The sequence below is a fragment of the Heloderma suspectum genome, chromosome 5, assembly GCF_057233095.1.
Source record: "Heloderma suspectum isolate Gila_16-S chromosome 5, 16-S_ref, whole genome shotgun sequence".
In the NCBI taxonomy this organism is placed as follows: Eukaryota; Metazoa; Chordata; class Lepidosauria; order Squamata; family Helodermatidae; genus Heloderma; species Heloderma suspectum.
In genome coordinates, this window is record NC_139462.1 from 135,694,719 (window position 1) to 135,708,183 (window position 13,465).

Consider the following 13,465-nt stretch of genomic DNA (forward strand, 5'->3'; position numbering starts at 1 on the left):
ACCAGCTGCCTCTCCAAGGCTGGGAACTCGACCTCAGAGAGATGGTAAAGGTGGTGTTCCAGTGAGCTGGGAGGGGAGGGGACTAGAGAGGCTGGGATATCCCAAGGCCATTGCAGCCTCCTTCCCTCCCCCTCCAGAATGCCCCAGCTAGACGGGCAAAAAAGCCCAACTAGCAAAAATGCAGAGCGGGAAGAGCGGCAGAGGTGACAATCACCTCTGCTGCTCCTCCCATTCTGCACTGGATGATTACAAGCCTCCCAAGTTCAGAGGCTTACAAGCAACTAGGACACAAGTCATCGGACTGCACCCTAAATGATTTAAAGTAAGTCTCAAATAAAATAAAATAAATAAAATAAAATAAAATGGAGGGAAGGGAAGGGAGTCCAACAGTGATATGTTCCCTAAAGGCAGGATATTTCTTAAAATAATCAGTTTCTAGCTGTGCAGTCCAGGACTCGGAAATAGTTGCAGGCCTCATTTACTGACAGTTGGTTGTTAAGCATCTACTGTCTGGTAACTGGGGGAAGGGATAGGGATGGCGGAGAATTTCTCCCCGAAACTTCGGGGGGCTGAGTGCCAGCGTGTTCGGCCCCCCGAACAAGTTTCGGGAAGAAATTCTCCGCACCCCCCCGCACCCCCCCAGAACGGGACTTACCTTTGCCAAATGTCCCTCCCGGCGGCGGGTCTTCGTCAGAGGCGAGGGCGGCAGCCGATCTTTCGACCGGCTGCCGCCGCCGCCATTGCAATAAAAGAAAAAAAAACAAAAACACCCCTGTGATAGGCTACGTGACAATTAACGTAGCCTATCACGGCTAGATTTGCAAAGTCACCCGTGATAGGCTACGTAAATCGTCACGTAGCCTATCACGGGTGACTTAAAAAAAAAAAAAGCGGGTACGGATAATGGTGGCCCCCATAGGGAGCCGCCATTCCCGTTCCTTATTTGGTCGCTGTAGTCTATGTAAATGTTTACGTAGACTACGGCGAAAATAAGGGCAACGCAAATAGCGTTGCCCTTATTTTCGCCGTAGTCTACGTAAACATTGACGTAGACTACAGCGACCAAATAAGGAACGCGAATGGCGGCTCCCTATGGGGGCCGCCATTTGCGTACGTGCTTTTTTTTTTTTTTTAAGTCACCCGTGATAGGCTACGTGGCGATTTACGTAGCCTATCACGGCTGACTTTGCAGATCTAGCCGTGGTAGGCTACGTTAATCGTCACGTAGCCTATCACGGGGGCGTTTGGTTTTTTTTTAACTGTTTAGTTCGCGGCCGGGCAAGGCGAGGCGCCTCCTCCCTGGCCTGAGTTTCAGCCGGGCGAGGCGGGAAGCCTCCCCCCCCCGGCCTGAATTTCAGCCGGGCAAAGCGGGAAGCCTCCCCCCCCGGCCTGAACTTCGCGGGGGGAGCAACGAAGCTCCTCCCCCCCACCGCGGGAAATCTTCGAGGACAGGTAAGTGACTTTCGTCCACCCCTAGGAAGGGAAGAAACTTCCTTGACAATCTCTTCTGTGTCCTTCTCTGTCCTCACAATCCCCTCAGAAAGGCACCCCCTACAGTGGCTCATCGGGGTCAAAAAGGGTTGAGATGCTTCCATTCAACCAGAGGGCTGCACTCACGCTCCATTCTATTCCCCCTTCCATCTTGTGAATAAGAAGTTATGAAACGCCATAAGCTAACATTGGGTGAAAACTCACACTTTTTTTCCAAACCTACAAATACTTTATACTTCTGGGGCACAGCACATACTACACTTTTTCCCTTACCTAGAATGACAGACTGTTTTCCAAAACATGCTGTAGAAATGGGAGAAATGTTACTACAAATTGAACCCCATGTAAATCTGTGGGGGGGACACATCAGATAATACCTGTTGAACTATTGGTAGGCACATGTCATTATTTAAACTCCGATAGCCATTTCTTGCCTGTTCTACCTCAAAATTGGCATGGACTATCCTCAAACCTTCCTCTCCTACACTGCCAAGTTTTAGATTGGTCAGTTGAGCTGTTTTCTCAATATAAGCCATAAAACCCACTGCCCCTGCCCCCACCCTGATTTCTAGTTATAATAGTGGAATGCTATTCACCCAACTCACCCTTAACATAGGGCCATGACTGTGACCCTATAATACATACACGCCAAATTGCAATGCCTGGCTGTATATTAGGCCTTTTGCCCAGCTAGCCAAACCAGATTGCTGGAGCTAATTGGGAGGGAAGAGTGGGGAATCTGCCCTTGCTCCAAAAGGAGGATGTGATTTGTAGGGTGGAAAGAAATGCATTGGTTCATGGCAAAGCAAAGGCTACAAGTTGCATTTACCTTTAGTTTCACAGTGTGGTAAGCAGTGACAGTGGTAGTGACTTTCTATTCCCTTCTGCTTTCTTGTATGTGGTCCAAAACAGGCATTACTTTAAATGTGTGTCTAGCAGCCATGTCTTCTTTGATGGGACTCTTTGATATTGCTGCCTCCTGTTAAAAAGGCAGTTAGCAGAGAAAAACAAAAGGCAAAACAGAATGAGTGTTTACCAGTCTCACATACATGAAAAGGCTAAAAAGGAGCCCACAGCTTTCTTTAGTGAAGGAAAGAAAACAGCTTTACTCACAAGTATTCTTGCACACACAAATTCAGGCATAGTGTAGGGTTTCAAATGGGTTTGTTCAGTCCAGTTTGTGTTCCTTTACACAAGCAGGAGCGAGGGAGCAAGCAGGTGTGCACCCTGCAATGGAGGGGGGGCAGGGGAGGAGCAGGAAGGAAACCACATTTAGGCTATAGAGTTCCTAAGGCTAGCTATGCCCAAAATACCCGTGCACTAACTGCAACACTGCCCCCTTCCTGTAACACGCATACAAGGTTGCAAAATTCCCAACATTCTTTTCATTTTTACTCTAAAATAGGTGCAGGGGACCCAATCCAGGTGTTAAAAGCCACCTTACACCTCACGCTAGGGTCCCAATTCAGAATGGGGGCCCTGTGCCTACTCTAGAGTAAAAATAAAACAAGACATAGCTGCTAGACACACATTTAAAACAATGTCTGTTTTGGCCCTGAGTGTGGGAGGAAGCAACGTACTTAGCGAGCCACCAAGAACATGGGCTCATCTGGTGGGTGTGGGCATGGCTGGGGGCCACCTTTTCCCTGCCTCCAGAAAGATGCTCTTTGCATCTTTCCATGGCCAGAGAAATGGTAACTGCTGGCTAGCTGGCTAGCCAGAGGCCACAGCTATTCCCACCAGCAGAACTCTTGCTCTTGCTGGCTAGCTACTAAAATACATCACTTCCACCCACCCCGCCCACCCCAGACAAAGAAAGGGAGAATTGAAATCTGCCACCCTAATACCACTACTGCCAAGATCCCTGATTGTCATCCCAGCTAAGGTTAGGTTGTTGAAGAAAACAGACAACGGGTTAATTTTTCGGTTGTTTACAGCTTGAGATGGGTTGGCTGATATTGATTGGTAAAAGCTCAGAAGCTGCTTGTCAGGAGCAGACTTCCAATTAGACCTTGTTCATAGGGTTCAGTTGAGCTTGGAAAGTCAATCAGCAATACTGAAGAAGAGCTATATTGGGTTCCTAAATGGTAATGCATTTATATTCTCCATAGCTTAAAATTGTTAAGCATGAGTAGCTACTAAGGAGATCATTTGTAAAAATTTAGTAGGGTTTTTTTTTTTTTTTACACACACACACAATCAACCCATCAGAAAAGGCCCAGACAAAATAATTTCAACGAATTTCCACAAAAATCTTGTGCCTTTCCCCATGAGACAAAGGTCTGGTTCTTTCTCTCTCTCTCTCTCTCTCTCTCTCTCACACACACACACACACACACAATCTGATTTCTCTAAACTTAGAGCCACCACAGATATGATGCAGGCCACAGGTAAATTACTTACCCATGTCAACATTCTACATGCACCCCATCATGTTCAAATACATTTACCATCTGTGTTGGCCAAGCCACATGTAGAAATGGCACACCAATGACTGTGAGCTGGTCTCCCACTGGTACTAATACGAATATGCCAGTAGGTCTATAAGTGCATTTAACATGATGGGGTCATGTGAAGTACAGTTAAGTGTTTTATCCGTGGCCTGCATCTTGTCTATTTTGGCCCTCGGGTACAGTGCAGTACACTTTTCTGATTAGCTAAGAGGTCAAGAGGGGGAGATGGGATAAGCAAAGCTGGCAAGGAGGCAGTCAGTTCAAGAGAGAGAAATCAAAAGAAAGAAGCCAGGATGGAGAGTGGAAGAAGACGTCCAGGGATCTGGAAGAAAGGAGGCTGGAAGCTACACTGGCAATAGACTAGATGAAATACATTGCATTATTACTAGGACCGGGCTTAAGTAGGAAAACTGTCAAGGATGGTTAAATGGATGCTGAGTGGTTCATGTTATTTACTTATCCTAATTGCTCTTATGGTTAACTACTAAAACTGTTTGTTTATTTTTTTCTAGAAATATAATTCCAATAACTGTCTAATTGCTCATTTTCAAAACTTTTAGTAAAAGAACTCGATTTTTGGTAGCTTAACTTTGCTCTGATGTTTTGCCTTTCACCCCACACCTAATTGCCTTTCCATTTTATCATGAGTTGGCTGGTCAGTTAGAAAGTCCAAAGCAGACACCATACTTAGAATGGACAAAATTAACTGTTTTAGTGGAGGCAGCCAGGAAAAAATAAAGTTCACTTGGTGGCAGGGGTGAGGACCACAGGAGGAGGAAAGCAAATAGTTAGTCATGGTCAGGAAAGGGTATAGTATGGTAGGGAAGGGGTGTAAGAAGGCCAAAGAATAGGAAGTTCCCCTCTTCAAAGTCCTGCTGCCCCACCTCTATGCTCTATGGGCTTCAGATATAGATGGAAGCACATGCTGAGTCTTCCTCCACTCTCTGTTCTCCTCCTGGGCAGTCTGTGAGAATCATAGAAGCTTCCTTCCCCACCCAGCTCTAAATAGCTTTAAATGGCTCCCATCAGGTTTGGTAGTTTTTCCAGCCCTCTCAGCCTTCTCACAAGACACTCCTGCTCTTTTGGGAGTCACAGCCCAGGAGCCCTGATGACAGAGCCATACTGTGCATCAGCATCTGCTTCACCATCTGCCTACCTGATAGAGCCATTGCTGTGGCAACCCAGATGCCACAAAGACACTTGGTTGAAAATGGCTCTTCTTCCACAGCTCAGCCTATTATTGGAGTCTGGGGGCAGCTACTGGGCAGAGAGGTAAGCAGTAGTGTAGTGGTAAGTTTTGAAGTGCAGCTGCTCATCATGAAAGTCCCCATAGCCATGCCCCCAAGGAGAGGCCAAACATTCAAGAAGCTGCGGTGATCCATATCATACCACTTCTAACATGTCCACCAGAAGCAGTTATTTTGTAAAGCTAATGGGTCTTAATTGCCCATTCAAGACCAAGCAACCCCAAAATGCATTGCATGACGATAGGGAATTCATTTCTGCCCAACTACTAAGCTAAGCTCAGAGAGAACAGGGAAGTCCAAATTGGGGTGGCAGATACCATCAGCATCCCTGCTAATCAAAAAGTCCATGCTATAGCCCTGTGAGCCCTGGCCCCACTACACCGCTGGAGGTCAGGGCTGCCAAAGGACCCCACAGATGTCCCTTCCCCAAAGGCTGCTTGTTTAAGTTTCCAGGGAACTGAGTACTCCCTAAGCTAGCACATGGGTCACAGCACAGGAAAGCTCCTGAGTCTTGCAAGGAAGGGATCTGTGCAATCCACAAGCCTGTCTGACCAATCTCAGAGAAGCTCCCTGAGCCCACTGAATGAATGAGGGTCAGAATGTTGTACATGGCAGAGCACCCCTGGAGATGCAGTCAGCAGGTCTGAATGGGTACACAGTCACCAATTGCCTCTGAACCGAATATGTGATCATGCCACGTTACAGCTTTTTCACATAATGCACATTCCGGTGCAATGGCTTTTATTTATCCCGAAGATTGGTGTGCATATCTGTGTTTATTGTTTGACTGTAAGGCCTCTCATTACCACCCAAATGTTACCACCAAATCTGCTCATGTCTTGTTTTTGGCTTCACTCATCCCCTATCTGGAAGTTAGTCTCTCCACATAGTTAAGACTGCATGTAGAGAAAGTGGGGCTATATTGCACTGGCTCCGTGGTTGCGCCATGTGCCAGCTTTGCTCCCACACTGTCCATGTGCTGGGGGCTTGTCTGATCATGCAGGGTTCCCAATCATTGAGAAAGGTTCCACGTGTTGAGCAGGCTTCCCCTTTACAGAGAAGCCCCCAGTGCATGAACAGCGTGGGGGCAGGGGCTGGCAGGAGACAAAGGCCACGAGGCCCACCTTTCCACACCATCTTGATCCCATGGAGTGAATAACACACGGCTGGGGCTTCAGCATAGACTGCATGCTAAGAATGACACTGTTTTGTTTGTTTCCTTTTCCGAATCTTTATTACTTTGGGAAAGGGATAATGCTGAAAGCCAGCAGTTTTGAGCACAGTCATCGCAGCATACCAAACGCAGCCTGCTCTGAACTGTTTTAGTATGTATGCTTGCTTAATGTCTCTTCAGGCAGTTCTAAGCCTCTAACAGATGGTGAGCCTGACACCCAGCGATGGAAAGGGGGGCGAAGGCAGGAGGGACTGAGGGGGAATGGCAACAGAATGCAAATTGTCAGCTCTGAAGGCAAGCAACATGTTTGCAGCCTGAAATTAACTGTCTCATTATTAGGGGTTCCTGATGAATGTATTAAAATTCATTCCTTTGGGGATTAATTCATCTGCGCACATTACCCGAGCGGTTTGCTACTTTTTCACAGTAGGGAGCCAGACACAAATAAAAGGAAAGGAAAAAGTCCTTAGGTGTGGGGCTGGTTACAGAGCGATCAGCCTTATTATAGAGGACACAAAGATGTTTGCATCGTCTATGTCCACAGGGGAGGGTTAGCGCTGCAACACCCAGGGTGCCTGTCTAAATATGTCACCCTATGAAAATGGTGGGGAAGTCTAGCCCCCACTCCATAAATTGGCAGAACAGATTTTTCATTTGAAGGGATATCTCATTGCCTTCCCATTCTTTCAAAGCGAACTATCCTGTTTCTAGCTGTTTTTAGCCAGATAGTTCCTCTTCATTCTACTGTGTTACAGCTTAATAATAATGTATTCTGTTTTAAATCAGTTGTAATTTTTTGGTTGCAGGCCACCTGGAGCACTAAGTGAAATGGTACACCAGTGTTTTCAATAAATGAAGCCATGGCTCCTCCGAGATGCCCCGTTGCCCTGCAAAACCATCTAGAGAAGAGGCAAGGTCCAAATTACGCTGCACAGGTATCAGCCTGATTGGAAACTCTGAATGCCTTTCTGCCCATGGAGCCACGTTTCCAAAGACGCTAAGAGAGGCCCACACAAGCCCAGCAGCATGCAGAGCATGGATCAGGCCATCCTTCCTACCTCTGAAAAGTCATACTGCAGTAGCAGTTGCAACCTGCTTCGGGATTTTTCTCTTCTAACACAGGTGCAGAACCTCAAACCCAGGGGCCAATTCTGGCCCTCCAAGTTCCCCAGAAGGACATGCCCCCGGCCCCTGCCCCACCTCCTTTCTCTCAACTACTGCGCACGTAGTGGTTTCTCAGCTTTTATGTAGTTTTTTCCCATTTGAAGAGCTCAGAATGCCTCTCCTGTGGCTTAGTTACTGGCAGAAAGAGCTTTAAGCGAAAATATGCTGCTACATTTGGAATTTGGGGTCCCACCCTTTTTGCCTTGGGCCTGCCCCATTTTGCCTTCAAGTCCACCCACCACTGGAATGTAGCCCCCAAGAGCTTCCGTGAAATGGAATTTGGCCCTCGGGCTGAAAGAGGTTCTGCATCCCTGCCCGAACACTATACCCTGGTGTTGGCAGGTCTCAAGATCTGACCTGAAATTACAGGCTCCCTCCCAGGTTCTCCACAGAAGGAGTAAAATCTCAAGGTGAGGGGACAGAACCAAGTGAGCAGGCTATTTTCTGTTTGGCTTGAGAACTTTTGCCACTTGAAGTGCCCCATGATGTCCATCAAGCTCCATCCAGAGGCACCAGATGCAGCCTTGCTCTTCCTAACTGACTAGGTGTCCTTCTCTGACCACATCAGGCACTAGCAGAACCTTCCTTTCCCCCCACACTCCATCCCCTGCTCAACGAGGCACCACCTCCTAGCCTAAAAAAGATGTAGAACTGAAAAAAGTGCAGAGAACTACAGAAAAGGCAACTAAAATGATCAAGGGGCTGGAGCATCTCCCCTATGAGAGAAGGTGACAACAGCTGGGATTGTTTAGCTTGGAAAAAAGGAGGGTAAGGGGAGACATGATAGAGGTAGACAAAATCATGCATGGTGTGGAGAATGTGGATAGGGAGACATTTTTTCCCTCTCTCAAAATACTAGGATCCGGGGACATCCTATGAAGCTGATGGGAGATTCAGGACAGATAAAAGGAAGTACTTCTTCACACAGTGCATATTTACACTATGGAATTCGCTACCACAGAGTATAGTGATGGCCATCAATTTGGATGGCTTTAAAAGGGGGTTTGACAAATTCCTGGAGGAAAAAGCTATCAATAGCTACTATTCCTGATGGCTATGTGCTACCTCCAGTACCGGAGGCAGTGAGCCTATGTACACCAGTTGCTGGGGAACATGGGTGGGAGGGTGCTCATGCGCTCATGCCCTGCTTGAGCGTTCCTGTTTGACAGGCCATTGGCCATTGTGTGAACAGAATACTGGATTAGATGGACCCTTGGCCTGATCCAGCAGGGCTCTTCTTATGTTCTCCCAGGGATCATTCTCTGCATCTCAGAATCTGGGCTTCAGAAACCCTGGCAACTCTAACCACCAAGAGCCTCCTTGTAATTAATGTGGGTTCCACATTAATGTCTGAATTAACTGTGCATGGGAATCCATTATTCAGAAATGGAATTAATTATAACTCAGAGCCGGTAGGTTCCACCCATTCCTGGTTTTTTCAACCTATATTAGGAACCATGTTTTTGCTGTTGACTTTACAAAGAATGTGATGGTGGCAGCAAGCAACTTTAGCATTAAACAAGAGTGAGAAATAGCACACCTAGTTAATTTAACTACCCAGAGTCGTAAATACTGATTTTCTTTAACAGCAACCATTCCAAGGCTGAACATGGTGTTCACTGAAGTGATGGGTATATAACACAACCTTTAGAATTTTTATAGGGAACTGCCCCTTCTCAAGCACGTTGCAACAAATGCCTAGTTAATCCTTACAACACCTCTGTGCCAAAGCATACTATCAATAGGAACACAGTGCAGTGGGAGAAGTACCAGAAATTGTTTGCTTTCAGAAACTGATGAATCCTCTAGACTGTGCAATTACTTCTCATGTAAATAATGGAATATTTAACAAAAATATGAATATAAAAACTCACCAGGGCTTTTGCAAAATTTAGCAAGTTTTCAAGTCCATTGCCTCAGTGTCTCCAAAGAAAGAACAACTCCATGTTGACGGTAATAATCAATCTCTGGCATCAGTGGTAGCTCAGATGACAATTGTTTCCACTCATGCAATGGTTGTTTTGTACAGCTCATGTAGAACTATGGCCAGGTTCATACATTCAAGCACATCACTTCATTTGTCTTGATGACGAGCAGCCAAGAGTGCAAACTGGCTATACTGAGAAGCACTTTGTGTTTGAGACAATGTGAGTTGATATGAAAATTCTATTTGTGATGTTTGATCCATGATGGTCCATTTGCACATGGAAGTCATTACTAGGAATGGGTGAGAAATCTACTCGGTTGAAAGGTTTCACGGATTTACACAATTCTCATCTTCCACAACTGAATCGGAACCAAATGCTATTTGCAGTTGGAAATTTGTACATTTCTGAGCTTGCAACACATTCTGTTAAAGAAAGAAAAATGTGTTCAACAACATGCGCACGTTTGAAAAATAGAAAAAAAAACCTGTGTAGAATCCTAAAATGTTAAGAAACATGCTTTAGAGGTGCATGTGTTCAAAAATGTCCACACTGAAAAAATGCACATTAAAAAGCTAGATTTGAAAATTGCACAAAAGATACGTATGTATTTCTGTGCAAAAACCCCCAAACAAACCCTCACATGGAACCAGGATGGAACAATCTTTACAATGGAAAACCAAAAACCTTGTTCAAGCTTGACAAATCTGTGCATCCCTAGTCTTTACTTGATGCAGCAATCATCTAGTGGTAACTCAAGTAATGAGTAATCATGGGCTGGTTCACAAAGTTATTCAACACTTGATAATTCCCAGTTGAAAATGTCACCTAAACCCATTACGGAGAATGGTGTTCCTGAGGTGATGTCAAGACTTCCGGATGCGAGGGCGATCTGGCTGTGACATCTGTCACCCCATTGATCACCAGGGTTGATTTGGTTGATCTGGCTAGCTAGGTGGGTGTCCCCTTCCTCCCTTCACCACTCCATGTGTGTCCTTCCCAAAGCTGTGCACTCGACAGAAGAGGACAACCATCCCGGATAGAAGGAGGGTACAGTTCTTTAGTCAAGCGTATACGATAGCTGCATTCCCCTGCTAGAACCTCTAAACAGCAGAACTCTAAACAAGGCTAGTGAGGGAGAGAAATGCATCAGAAGATTCATGGAAATGGATGTGGGAAATTGTTCCTCAGGAGACATTATGTTTTAATCTGAAAGGAAAATTTTATAAGATCCACCTTAGATGATATCTGACGCCCAAGGGATTGAGTTCTAGGGATGTCAGAGAATTCCGCCACGGATCTCGGTGAGGCCGAATGCCAGTGCATTCGGCCCCCCGAACTCCGTGGCGGAATGGCCTGCCAGCCCCCCGCCCCCCCCGCGGATCCCCCCCAGGACGAGACTTACCTGGGGCGGATGTTCTGGATGGCGGCAACTCCAGCGGCGGCTTCGGCGGCAGCTGGTCTTCCGACCGGCTGCCGCCGCCAATTGCAGTCTGTTCCCCCACCCCCATTCACGCCTATCACGTCTGGATTAAAAAAAATAAACGCGTACGCAAATGGCGGTGGCTACGGCCGCCGCCATTTGCATTCCTTATTTTGGCCGTCTTAGTCTACGTAAATATTTACGTAGACTAAAACGGCGAAAATAAGGGGGAACGCAAATAGCGTAGTGGACGCTATTTGTGTTCCCCCTTATTTTCGCTGTCTTAGTCTACGTAAATATTTACGTAGAGTAAGACAGTGAAAATAAAGGGGAACGCAAATAGCGTCCGCTACGCTATTTGCATTCCCCTTTCTTGTCTTCGTCTTAGTCTACGTAAATATTTACGTAGACTAAGATGGCCAAAATAAGGGGGAACGCAAATAGCGTTATTCTACGTAAAAAAATAGCGTTTAGTCTACGTAAAAAAAAATGCGTAAATACGTAAATATTTACGTAGACTAAGACGGCCAAAAATAAGGAATGCAAATGGCGGCGGCCATAGCCACTTCCATTTGCGTACGCTTTTTTTTTTTTTAACCCAGACGTGATAGGCTATGTAAGTCTTTATGTAGCCTATCACGGCTGAATTCAGGGACATAAATGGTGGCGGCTACAGCCTCCGCCATTTGCGTCCCTGCTAGCCAGCGGCCGGATGTCTGGCGGCTCTGCGGAATCCCCGCAGAGCGGAGCTGGCCCACCAGGATTCCGGGGGGAGGGATGGAGTGCCTCCCCCCCCAGCAGAACCTGGCCGAGCCAGGTAAGCAGGGTTTTGTACATCCCTATTGAGCTCCATAACATGAGATGGCAAGATTGAACATCGACATCTTGGGAATCAGCGAACTAAAATGGACAGGCATGGGCGAATTTAATTCAGGTGACTATCATATCTACTATTGTGGGCAAGAATCCCTTAGAAGAAATGGAGTAGCACTCATAGTCAACAAAAGGGTGGGAAAAGCAGTACTGGGGTACAATCTTAAAAATGATAGAATGATCTCAGTACGAATCCAAGGCAAACCATTCAACATCACAGTAATTCAAGTCTATGCCCCAACCACTGAGGCCGAAGAAGCTGAGGTTGATCGGTTCTATGAAGACCTACAACACCTTCTAGAACTAACACCAAAAAAAGATGTCCTCTTCATCATAGGGGATTGGAATGCTAAAGTAGGAAGTCAAGAAATCACCGGGATAACAGGCAGGCATGGCCTTGGTGTACAAAATGAAGCAGGACAAAAGCTAATAGAGTTTTGCCAAGAGAACATGCTGATCATAGCAAACACTCTTTTCCAACAGCACAAGAGGCGACTCTACACATGGACGTCACCAGATGGTCAATATCGAAATCAGATTGATGATGTCCTTTGCAGCCAAAGATGGAGAAGCTCCATACAGTCAGTAAAAACAAGACCTGGAGCTGACTGTGGCTCAGATCATGAGCTGCTTCTTGCAAAATTTCGGCTTAAATTGAAGAACGTCGGGAAAACCACTAAACCGTTCAGGTATGACCTAAATCATATCCCTGATGAATATACAGTGGAGGTGAGGAATAGATTTCAGGGATTAGACCTGATAGACAGAGTGCCTGAGGAACTATGGACGGAGGTCCGTAACATTGTTCAGGAGGCAGCAACGAAATCCATCCCAAAGAAAAAGAAATGCAAGAAAGCCAAGTGGCTGTCTGATGAGGCTTTACAAGTAGCTCACGAAAGAAGGGAAGTGAAAAGCAAGGGAGAAAGGGGAAGATATACCCAACTGAATGCAGAGTTCCAGAGAATAGCAAGGAGAGACAAGAAGGCCTTCTTAAATGAACAATGCAAAGAAATCGAGGAAAACAACAGAATGGGAAAGACTAGAGATCTCTTCAAGAAAATTGGAGATCTCAAGGGAACGTTTTGTGCAAAGACGGGCATGATAAAGGACAAAGAAGGCAGGGACCTAACAGAAGCAGATGAGATTAAGAAGAGGTGGCAAGAATACACAGAAGAACTATACAGGAAAGATCTGAATGTCCCTGATAGCCATGATAGTGCGGTCACTGAACTTGAGCCGGACATCCTAGAGAGTGAAGTCAAGTGGGCCTTAGGAAGCCTTAGTAACAACAAAGCTAGCGGAGATGACAGTATTCCAGCCGAGCTATTTAAAATCCTAAAAGATGATGCTGTTAAAGTGCTGCATTCAATATGCCAACAAATCTGGAACACTCAACAGTGGCCACAAGACTGGAAAAGGTCAGTTTACATTCCAGTTCCAAAGAAGGGCAATGCCAAAGAGTGTTCAAACTACCGCACAATTGCGCTCATTTCACATGCCAGCAAGGTGATGCTCAAAATCCTACAAGCTAGGCTTCAGCAGTATGCGAACCGAGAACTACCGGAAGTACAAGCTGGGTTTCGAAGAGGCAGAGGAACTAGAGATCAAATCGCCAACATTCGCTGCATCATGGAGAAAGCAAGAGAATTCCAGAAAAACGTCTATTTCTGCTTCATTGACTACGCTAAAGCCTTTGATTGTGTGGATCACAACAA